This window comes from Piliocolobus tephrosceles, chromosome 6 (genome assembly GCF_002776525.5).
Source record: "Piliocolobus tephrosceles isolate RC106 chromosome 6, ASM277652v3, whole genome shotgun sequence".
NCBI lineage: Eukaryota > Metazoa > Chordata > Mammalia > Primates > Cercopithecidae > Piliocolobus > Piliocolobus tephrosceles.
Window position 1 is genome coordinate 70,787,001 of NC_045439.1, and position 11,679 is coordinate 70,798,679.

An 11,679-nucleotide genomic window follows, 5' to 3' on the forward strand; every position below is an offset into this window, starting at 1 on the left:
GCAAAACAGGTCTTGATAATTGATTGGATGGTGGGAAAGAGAAAGGTCAAGAGTCCCCAGACTTCAGGGACTTTCAGAGTTCCAGGTGTCCAAAAGGATTAGAAAAAAAAATCAGCTGTTACTAATGGAAATCATATAATAAGCAGTTTCAGAAAAATTGTTCCACAGCTATTATAAGGGTTTTAAAGCTATTATTAATAGTAAAACTGAAATAATAGGTAGTAAGCAGAAAAAAGAGCACTGATTTATAGCCTGCAGAAGGATTTCAAAGTGTTGCAATAAAAAGCAAGTGATAAATCGTTTTTAGAAGTATAGCAATCCCTTGTTTGAGACTGCTCAACTGTAATGATAATTCTTCAGTTACAGAATAGTATAAAAGTAGGTGTAATGTGGGCTTTTTTGTTTGTTTGTTTGTTTTTTGGTGTGTGGGGTTTTCCTGTAAAATCCAGGAGAACTGCTGGACAAATTCTAGAAGAGCTGTAACTGGTATAAGATTTAAGTAACATCAAATCAGCAGACTTCAGTAAGATTTTAGAATAATGCTAATCAATATGCTATATATACATATTTATAACTATAGATACCAACAAAAATGTCTTCTATGATTTTTGCAATGCTTGGAAAAAGAAGTCATAGTACAAGACACTTTCTATATACATTATGTTGATTACTGCACCCTCTTTGCAAAGTGAAATTTATTGATTTTATTTTAAAATTGCAGGAACTGGCCTCATAGAGGCCAAATGACTTGTCCAAGGTCAATACAGCTAATTAATCACTGAACAGGTCTTAAAGTGGAGAAGAAACTAGAACCTCCATTTTACAGATCAGAAAAGTGCTCCAGAAACACTTGCCTGTGGCCATGGGGTTTGAAATTGGTGGAAGCAGAACTAGGAAACAGCTTACCCCTTCAGTCTACTTTTTCCTCTGTGGGTCAGTATGGTGCAATAAAGCCCTGTCACATTTGGGTTTGGGAGGCTCTTTGGAGGCAGATCAGGGACAAGTGTCATCTCTATGCATAGGGCTCACTCTCTGCTGCTCAGTTCTCCTGGTGCCCTGTTTTCTTTCTGTGCTTCTTTCTCCTTAGGGTCCCCAGATACTACTGGCGGTGTTTCCACGGACTGGTGAAGCAATAGAGGAGAGGAGTCCAGTCCACATGCTACCTGTGTGACGCTGCTGGTCTCCCCATCACTCTCATGGCCCACATAGACTCTTGAGTTAGGGCCCTTTCCTCAGTGATAGCAGCTCCTGACAATTGACTCATACAAACAGTATGAATCAATTGAAGAAACAGTGCTTCCTCCTAGAAATTTCCAAGAAAGAGAGAAAGAGAAAGAGAATCTGATGGGCCCAGTTCATCTTTTCAAGCTAGGGCACATCATAGGGCACTGGCCTATGGGTTGGCCACCCTTGCTTCAGGTACCACTCCTGGTCCATCAGCTGTAAGGATATCACAGTATTTACAAAGGGCTGATCAACATAGGGCAGGGCTACAGAGAGGGCAGTTCTCCCAAAGTGGGATGTGGGCATGGCAGGTATTTTGTTGTTTGTTTTTGTTTTTTGAGATGGAGTCTCTCTCTGTCGCCCAGGCTGGAGTGTGGAGTACAGTGGTACGATCTAGGCTCACTGCAGCTTCTGCCTCCTGGGTTCAAGTGACTCTCCTGCCACAACCTCCTGAGTAGCTGGGATTACAGGCACGTGCCACCACACCTGGCTAATTTTTGTAATTTTAGTAGAGATGGGGTTTTGCCATGTTGGCCAGGCTGGTCTCGAACTCCTGACCTCAAGTGATCCCCCACGTCTTGGCCTCCCAAAGTGCTGGGATTACAGGTGTGTGCCACCGCACCCAGCCTATGGCAGGTATTTTGAAGCTTGGTCTGTCTAGGTCAGGCCAAAGGGGAGCTACAGTTTACAGGGACAAGAGGTTACTGTGGTAGAGGGTGGGCAGGGGACTCCCCAGGACAAAAGGGTTTGAATTGAATCTTGAGGTATTGATTTTTGGTTGGCCCAATGTATTAGTCAGGATTCTCCAGAGAAACAAAACCAGTTTATTATGGGAATTGGCTCACATGATTATGAAGGCCAAGAGGTTCCACAGTCTGCCATCTGCCAGCTAGAGAACCAGGAAAGCCGGTGGTGTAATTCAGTCCAAATCTTAACCGGGGAGCTGATGGCGTAACTCCCAGTCCAAGACCAAAGTTCTGAGAATTGAGAGGAGAGGATGCTGCTGATGTAAGGCTCAGAGTCCAAAGGCCTGAGAATGAGGAGCTCTGACATCCATGAGCAGAAAAAGATGTATGACCCACTCAAGAAGAGAGACAGAATGTGCCCCTCCTTCACCTTTTTGTTCTGTTTGGGTTCTCAACAGGTTGGATTATGCTCACCCCCATTGGTGAGGGTGGATTTTCTTTACTCAGCCTACTCTCTGCTCAGAGAGAGTAACACCTTCCAGAGACAGCCTCACAGATACACACAGAAAGAATGATTTGCCACTATCTGGGCATTCCTTAGCTCAGTCCAGTTGACACATAAAATTAGCCATCACCCTCAGTAAGGAGAGGGGTGACACGAGGGACAGAGAAAACGGCATGTGCAAAGGCACAGAGGCTTGGCTTGAGAGAGCACAGCACACACAGGAAGTGCAAATCATTCAGTGTGGCTGGAATGTCAAGTCTATGGAGGAATGCAGGGAGAGATGGGGCTGGAAAGGTAGGCGAAGCTAGACTTGTGATTCTCAGCTAGAGGCGTGATTCTCAGCTAGAGGCTGTATTACCTTACAAGTAGCATTAGGAAATGTAGATGATCTTTTTAAATTTATTTGTTTTCCAGTTATGATGGGGAATGGGGATTGTTGTTGGCATTTAGTGGGTGGGACTAGAAATGAGAAGGGCAATCCCGCAAACAGAAGAACTGTTGTGCCCTAATTGCCAACACGGCTTTCATTGGGAAACATGGGGCTAAACTGTGAAGGCCCTTCAATGTCATGCCAAAGGATATGGATTTTAGTCCCAAGAAGGGTGGTGAGTAGGAATAAGGAGTCTAGAGAAGCTTCTAGATTTTGACTTGGGCAGTTGGGTGGAAGGTGGATCTAATTATTGAGGCTGGGATTATAGGGAGAGGGGAACAGAGGTAAGAAATGGCCAGAAAGATGATGAATTCACATTGCATATGTGAACATATAGGCGAAGTTGCCCGAGAGTCTGTTCAAATGCACTGCATAGCTCAGGAATGAGACTGGAGGAGCGATGTTGATGTGGAAGTCCTCAGAGCATCAGGAATAGGTGAAATTGTGGGCATAGATGAGATCACTCAGAATGAGTGTGAATTTTGGATTATCCAAGGCCAATTTTTAAACTTAGGCAGGCTTTCCTGCTTTCTACTCAGTGTGTTCACAGGAAATACCAATTAAAGTTAATTTCAACATAAGTAAAACATAATTAGGAAGATAAATTTCCTGCCAAAAATATAATGAACTCTAGAGTGAAATGTAAAATGTTTTTAGCTCACTTATGTGATACTTTTTTATGATGCTTTACCTTTCTTGATTCTATGAAGCCTAGTAAGTTAGAGTAGAAAATATTTTAGAAGTTTTAAGGAGATTAGTAACAGAAAAAAATGAAGGTTAGTTCTTTCTCCTCTTTCTTAAGAGCTCAGATGATCTAGACTGTGTGTTTCTCTGGTTCCTCATTTAGCTGATGGTTTTCTGACCTATTACAGAGGGAAGTCGTCAGCTAGTTAGAAGGAAGGAATATACCAGGACATAAACTTTGTTTCTCCTCCCTCTTGTCATAGAAATTATATTTTCCCACTGTTGTTCATCTGAAGCATGCCTGCCCAGATAGAAGGGGCAATGCATTATATGATTTTTTAATGATCTAGTGATTTAAATCTTAAGTTTCAATGGAGAAAACTGAGCAGCCTAAATTATTGGCACATAAACCCATAGAGAATAGTCATTGATTAAGATAATCAATAGACGTTATTTTCAATAACAACAGCAGTGTATTCTTCACCACTCCTAGAAGTACGTGGAAGTTCTTGGGAAGAATACTATTACTGCGGTTCAGACTAGCTTAGATTTTCAGATTGTTCTCTACTGAGATGGTTTCACTGGGTTTCAGTAGAATGGAGTCATGACTGTTTTCTAACATAATACTCAGCTTCCCTTGGGATCTCCCTGGGAAGGGTATGGAAACAAAGATTGAGTAGAAGCTGTTAATTTCCTCAGATGACCTGCCATTCAGTTAACTGTCAAAGGCCCATTTGTAAATAACAGCACAGATTATCTCCACTCCAAGTTCTTGCCAAGTGACTGTCACTTGGAACACTCTGTGGACAGATTCTTATCAAGAACTCAATTGTGAGAAACAACATTCATACAGGGTTGTCTGTAGACATGCAGTCCATAATTTCCCTAGAAGATTGTTTCCCAAAGTGTCATCCTTAAATTTCCCTGAAATGTAAACAGGTAGTATATAATAAAATGATCAAATTGTTTTGGTAACACTCCAGATTAGACAAAGTTTCTTTACTGAAGAACTTCTTGAAACATTAGTATATGTCAATGTACATGTAAACATCCAAGAAATAAGAATCTGAGTAGGCAGTATTTCTCAAATTTACTTGATCACAGAGCTCTTAGATAATATTATGAGAAATAAGTATGTGTGGCTGGCGTGGTGGCTCATGCCTGTAATCCCAACACTTTGGGAAGCCAAAGTGGGTAGCTTACTTGAGGTCAGGAGTTCAAAACCAGCCTGGCCAACATGGTGAAACCCTGTATATACTAAAAATACAAAAATTAGCTGGGCATGGTGGCACACACCTATAATCCCAGCTACTCAGGAGGCTGAGGCAAGAGAATCACTTGAACCTGGAGGTAGAGGTTGCAGTGAGCTGGGATCACATCACTGCACTCCAGCCTGGGTGACAGAGCAAGACTCTGTCTCAAAAAAGAAAAAAGAAAAAGAAAGAAAGAAAGAAAGAAAATACTCATGTGCCTCAGGACACACCTTATACTACCGGATATTCTAAATTTTATGACAGGTCATCAGCATTCTGGGCACTTGATTACTTTACTCTGGTCTCCCTTCTCATAGAATTACTTTAAATTTATAGTATCTGATTAGCCTATATTGAAGGACATTGTAAAAAATAGCCCTATAGCATTCACTATTATAAAGATGGCCTGTTAGACATTGTCTGTGGCCAAGCCAGTAACACTCTGTTGGGATCCATGGAGACATTTCTCTTAAGTCAACACAGTGATACTTATACTTCATCTGAGCAACTTATCTTTTAAAATCCTACAGTCACTATAAATTTTATCACTGATATTTTTTCTTTGCTTTCACTGGTAGGCAGTTCAGAGTGAAATTTGCAGTCTACCTCTAACAATAATACATGACTGTATGGTATGCACTTTGTACAAATTTTATCTTGGTTTACATATGTTTTCTTTCCCATACTTCCCACTAACTTAATTTTCAAATTTAAAAATCCTGTTCATTCACTCTTCCAATAAAAATTCATTTAGCACCCTCTCTGGGACAAGCACTAGTCTAGGTGTTGGAACTATAATGATGATAAAGATATATATGGTCTTTGCCCTCCAAATATTAGAGTCTAGAGCTGGATACCGACTAGCAAATATACAATACCCTACATCCAGTGTGATAAAGGACATGATGGAGAAGTACAAGAGGGATACCTAACCCCTGTGAAGAGATTGGGAAACACTTAAACCTACTATATACAACCATTAGAAATAAGCTTCAAGCACACTGACTGACCTACAGCTTTGGACCTCTCCTTTATTCTATGGTCAAACTCCTTGATGCCCATCCCCTGTCCTAAGCTGCATCCAGCATGGTGTCCCAGGGCTGCACTGTTATGCTGGATTCTTCTGCTTTGGTGTTTGGGCCAGTGCCTACTCTCATTTCCTGGTAGGAGATTCTGCAAAGTCTCATGGCTAAACGTATCTGGCTTTGGATAGTCTGTGTTTCCAACAGCCCACTGTTGAGGGAGGACTTCTATATCCAATAAACTAAACATAGTTAGGAAGATGGTAGAAGGAGAGGGAAGAAGGTCATGAGGACATACCCATTGGATGTACCTGCATTTAGGAGGAAGAAGGAAGAATAGCTAAAGAAAGATCCAGGGAAGGAACTGCCAGGAAGACAGGAAGCCTAGGGTGGCTCGGGGTCACTGAAGCCTCAGGACGAGAGGATTTTAAGAGTAGTTAAGAAGCCTAAAGATTATTGTGTAGCCACTGGATTTGGTGATGAGACAGGTAAAGACCACCTCCAAAGAGCAATTATACCTGGGTGATGAGGATGCAAAGAGTTAAGAATTATACAGTCCAGTGTGATTGTGGGTGGGGAGGCAGTGGAAACAGCAAGTATGGACTAGTTGACAATTTGGGGAGTAGATGGAAAGTAAGAGGTACAGCAAGTAAGGTAACAGCAGGGTCAGGGGAAGTTTGGTGCTTTTTTTGAAAGACCAAATGCTTCACCCATATATATGTCTCATCACAAAAGACTGCCTAAATGTAGCTATGCCACGGTTGCTGAGCACTGGGATAATGCATACAGTCAACATTCTGAAATGTCTCTTAAAAGAGCACTTGAATCATAACCTAAATTTTTAGGAGGGGCAGTGATTTCTTATCCACCATATCTTGATCAAACTTCAGATAGCCTTAACCTAATATTTGAAAAGTGAATAGTTTAAAGTCATTTGTTGAGTTGTTCCTTTGCAGTAGGGTAATAACCAAACAGTGACAACCAAACAGAGGATTTTGCAAGCACAGCACCTCTGCTGGCAGCAGCAGCCCAGGGTGGCAGCTGTCCTGAGGGAAAGACATGGGTTTGACACTGAGGAGAGTGAAGGGAAAGCTCAAAGGGTGAGGATGGTCCCCAAAGTCTTCTTAAACTGTAAGTACAGAATATAGGACAGCACTTCAGGTAATAGGGTAATGGGACAAAGAACTTCCTAGTGACTTCTGCACACTCACACACACATGCACATACACACACATACCTGTGCTACTGATCTACCTCTATGTGTGTCTGCTGAGGCCCAAGCTTGCCCACACTTTGAGGTCATTCTGTTTGTGGTAAGGAAGCAGATAAGAAGTCCTGGAGATTTTCCTCAGATTCTTTGCTTAGCTACCTCTGGGAGTCCACTGCGCAGAAGGGCCCTGAGCCCTGCTGCCCTCTCTACTCCTTCATTGCTAAGGCCTGGCCTCCTTTAATCCTCACTGTAGATGCTTGCCCTAAAGGGGCTCATCTTCTTCATTGCTCATCCACTTCCCCTGTCATCCTTGCCTGGCCTGTCCTTCCAAGGACCAGTGTTAATTCACTGGGTCAGGGAAAAGCTAATAATAATATCAGCTAACTTTAGAGAGTGCTTATTATGTGCCAGGCACTGTTCAAACTGCTTTACATGAATTATTTCATTTTATCATCCTAACAAATCTTTGAGGTGATGGGTTTACAGATGAGGAAGCAGGACAAACAGCTTAAGAAACTTGTCCAAGGTCACACATCTAGGAAGTTTCAGAGCTGAGATGCTGGATTCAGAGTCCATGTTCTTAGCTCCTAGGTTATATTATGTCATGGATAAGTTTAGATGAAAAAGGCCAGGAGAACAGACAATTCATCCACACCACTATATGTCAGCAGCGTAGGCAGAGGCTGGGTATTAGCAGAGCCAGAATCCAGGCCTAGAATCTGGGCAACAGGCCCAAGGCCTCAGTAGACAGAGGGGAGCTCCCCTCCAGCCTAAGCCAATAGGAGGCTTCATTTGGAAAAGCCCATGCATGGGATGGCTGGGTGGGGGTAGAGAAAGAAACACCTGGCAGGGCACAAAAGTGGGAGATTAAGGCTGGATCTGCACAATCCAATGGCTTATATCATTTTCCTTGGACCTACATTAGAAGCCCTGTTATGGGCTGAATTATGTCCCTGCAAAAGATTTTAATGTCCTAGCTCCCAACCTGTGAATGTGACCTTATTTGGAAATAAGGGCTTTGCACATAATCAAGTTCAAATGAGATGATTAGCATTGGGCCTAATCCAATTGGCTGTATCATTATAAAAGGGGGGAATTTGGACCCAGAAACAGACACACATACAGGGAGAATGCCATGTGAAGATGAAGGCAGAGACTGGGATGATGTATCTACAGGCCAAGAATGTCAAAGATTACCAGGAAGCCACCAGAAACTAGGAGAAGGACATGAAAGTTTCTCCCTTACAGCTCTCGGAAGGAATCAATCCTGCCAACACTTTGATTTTGGACTTCTAGCTTCCAGAATGGTGAGACAAGTGATTTCTCTGTTTAAGCCACTGCATTTGTGGTACTTTATTACAGCAGTACTAGGAACCTGCTACAAATCCTAATGCCAAGATCCCAACTTCATGTGAAGCTCAGGATGGCTGAAATGTTCTGGCTGTAGTTCACACTCACAAGTCAGAAGGCTCTCTCAGGGATCCCTCTTTTTCTTGATAGAGACCCTGGAACAAGCAAGAAGGAAAGGGAAAGGAAGGGATATTTGTGAAAACTGCAGACTGTCAGAAGATACAGGCACATTAAGTCAGTATTTGCAGACTTAACACAAATTCAACTGGTACTGCATCAGTCATCAGTCGTTAGATTTTGTCATCTGTCTCTGGCAACACAAATCTGCAACTCCTTCATTTAAAGAAATATGCACATTGCTTACTAATCAACATGCACTATCATCTGGTATTGCAGAGCAGGTGGATTAGTTAGGATGAGCTGCATATCATTCTAGAGGAAATGCCTGAATCTCATGCTCACCTTCACCTCCCAAACTGGACTTTTCAAGACATACAGAGAACTGGGAACTTAGCAGTTATGGAAAAGTCCTGTGAAATAAAAAGTAAGAAATATGCTCTCAAGGTTAGTGCTTTATTTTGAAGGTCTCTGTACCACTTTCAAGGCTATACACTAAAGATGGGAGCTTTTTCATACACGTTACTTGCATCCTGACCTTTCTGGCTGTCTTTTCACCATTCTAGACATTGGAGTATACAGAGCCGGATCTGTAGGGTTAGCCTCAGCAGAACACAATGATAGCAGAATGATAGAATCTGGGTAGAAGAAACCATCCAAGCCATGGCAGAATGAATGCTTACCATTAAACGGGAATCTAAATAAAACGAGACACAGGAATCTCCATATACATTGGTATCTATTAGAAGTTTTAGAAGTCTCACTAGGTGTTGCTGTCATAATCACCCTCTAAGGTCTGCAAGGATTCTGGTCACTGGGATGTGAAAGCCAGAAATGCTGAAATTTCCGGCCTGTATGCTGGGAGTCACATGTCAATGAGCTTCATTGAGTCAAGGTAGTAATCAGGTGTGCCTAAGGGTCAAATCAATCTGAGATTCACACTGTCTGAGTTTTCTCTGAACCTAGTCTAGTCAAAAGGCATCTAAGCCTTCCTTTTTTTTATTTTTAGCCAATGAGAATGTTCCACTAACATGTACATATAATATTAATAACCAGAGCAAATGTTTCTTCCAGTGGAAAGAAGATTGCCAGGGAACTAGAGGCCTGGATCACTGTCCTGAGAATAGAAACCTGAGCAATTCAAACCCTCTTTCCTCATTTGTAAAAGATGGACTTGTATCTAGTAATCTCAAAGGTAACCTATAAGTCTAAAATTTCACAGTTTTGTTTTAAACCCCCCAATATTCATATGATTGAATAAATAGTATGTGATTTTTCAGCACATTCTCATATTTTCAAGTAATCATTTTAGAAATCAGAAAGAACAAAATTATTGCCGTCACAGTAGAAAACACTCACTCCACTTTTCCCTATTATCAATTTGTGACCTAATTTAGCATCTTATTATAAATGATCTGATTATTAATACTGAATAAAACACTCTAATCATAATAACACAATAATGCAATATTGTTCAGTACACATAATAAATAAACGTCAGTTTGATGGCTATCGGTGGATGTGAATTGGGAGTGGGGTGAGAGGGGAAGACATAACTACCCAGGTTGGGACCAGTGCTTTAACTGTTCTTGTAGCTTCAGTGACAGTTTCTTTTCTTTTTTTCTTTTTTTGAGATGGAGTTTCGCTCTGTCACCCAGGCTGGAGAATAGTGATGAGATCTTGGCTCACCACAACCTCTGCTGCCTGGGTTCAAGTGATTCTCCTGCCTCAGCCTCCCAAGTAGCTGCGATTACAGGTGCCTGCCACCACACCCGGCTAATTTTTGTAGTTTTTAGCAGAGATGGGGTTTCACCATGTTGGCCAGGCTGGTCTTGAACTCCTGACCTCGTGATCCACCTGACTTGGCCTCCCAAAGTGCTGGGATTACAGGCATGAGTCACCGTGCGCAGCTTCAGTGGCATTTTCACAACATTCTTGCCCAGAACGTCTGTGTAATTTTCTTAGTTATTGTCAAAATGGTTGCTTTGCTCCATTCTAGAAGAGGAAATGTTTCACTGAAGATCAAAACCTCCATTTGTATCTACGAAGTCCATGGCAGCATTTTATCTATTGTTGTTATTATTATTGAAAATTAAAGGTGCAATATTAAATATTTTCAGTGGTGGAAGCTATAGAACTTTTGCCTTCTTACAAAGAGAGTGCACAATGTAGCTCTGATTACTAGCCGATTGTGTGGGACAGCCAAGGCTTTCAGTGAAAGGAATTTCTGCTGACAAGCTCTTTAAAGGTCATGTGCTTGGCCCTTAGCCCTTGAACATGGTGAACATTTGCCATGGATAGCAGCCTTGAAAACCCTATGGCCCATAATAAAAGAAGAGTCTCCCCCCTTTTACAGGGTCAAACATATGCTGCATGCTTCCCTGTCAGCCCTGGCAGCATAAACAGGTTCCTTTCATAATGCAGCATACAGAAAGCCTGTAATTATCAGCTGCAGGTAGTGACCACCTGCCCACGGAATACACAGAACTGGAAAAAAATGTGGAAGAATCTGTAGTAAGAATGATCCTTTTGAATTGTTCCTGAGAGGCCCCGCCTTTGAGGGTTTTAGAATAGATATGACTTTAATCAGCCTCCTTTTGCTTACTGAACTGGCAATTTCAGTCAGAAGGTAATCATACACAGACAATTATGGCTTCAAGAATTTTACTAACATATTTAGCCAGAGCACTACTCCATCGAATTTCATACTACTGTATTTTCTGGGCTAACTTTCAAAACCAGGATGCCTTTGTTTGGTATTCATTTTGGCATTTGATTATGGAGTGGATCTTGCACACTGCCAAGATCCCCAGTGAGGACCAAGCTACCAGCTTCCTCTCACAGCCACCAGGAGCACTGCCTGGGGAAGACCTGCAGCTGAGTCCCTCCCCAGGATTTGCCTTCAGCCTAAGGGAGCTGCCTTACACAAGGTTATACCCACTTTCTTTAGCAGCTCATATCCAGTGATTGGTCTATCGAGTGGTACAAGGCACACCCCCTTATCTCAATTTTGGAAAGCTCTGAAGGGTCATCTTAGGTTCAGAGCCTCCCAAGGGATGAGATGAAGTCTCCGTGGTGACTGAATTATAGTTCAACATCTCCTTCTGCCCCATCCTGTCTCCCTCACTCCCTTATAAGTACTATTACTGACAGCATCCCTACAATAAACTCTGCACACAACCTCATATAGATTTTGTA

The 11,679-nt window shown here is 42.1% G+C and overlaps 1 non-coding gene across 1 annotated transcript; it reads right to left on the reverse strand.

Moving 5' to 3' along the window:
• Positions 1–427: 427 nt before the first annotated feature.
• LOC111524506 lies at positions 428–488 on the reverse strand. Its single transcript, XR_002725808.1, has one exon. It is a non-coding gene; the product is annotated as a U7 small nuclear RNA (small nuclear RNA).
• Between the last annotated feature and the right edge of the window lie 11,191 nt (positions 489–11,679).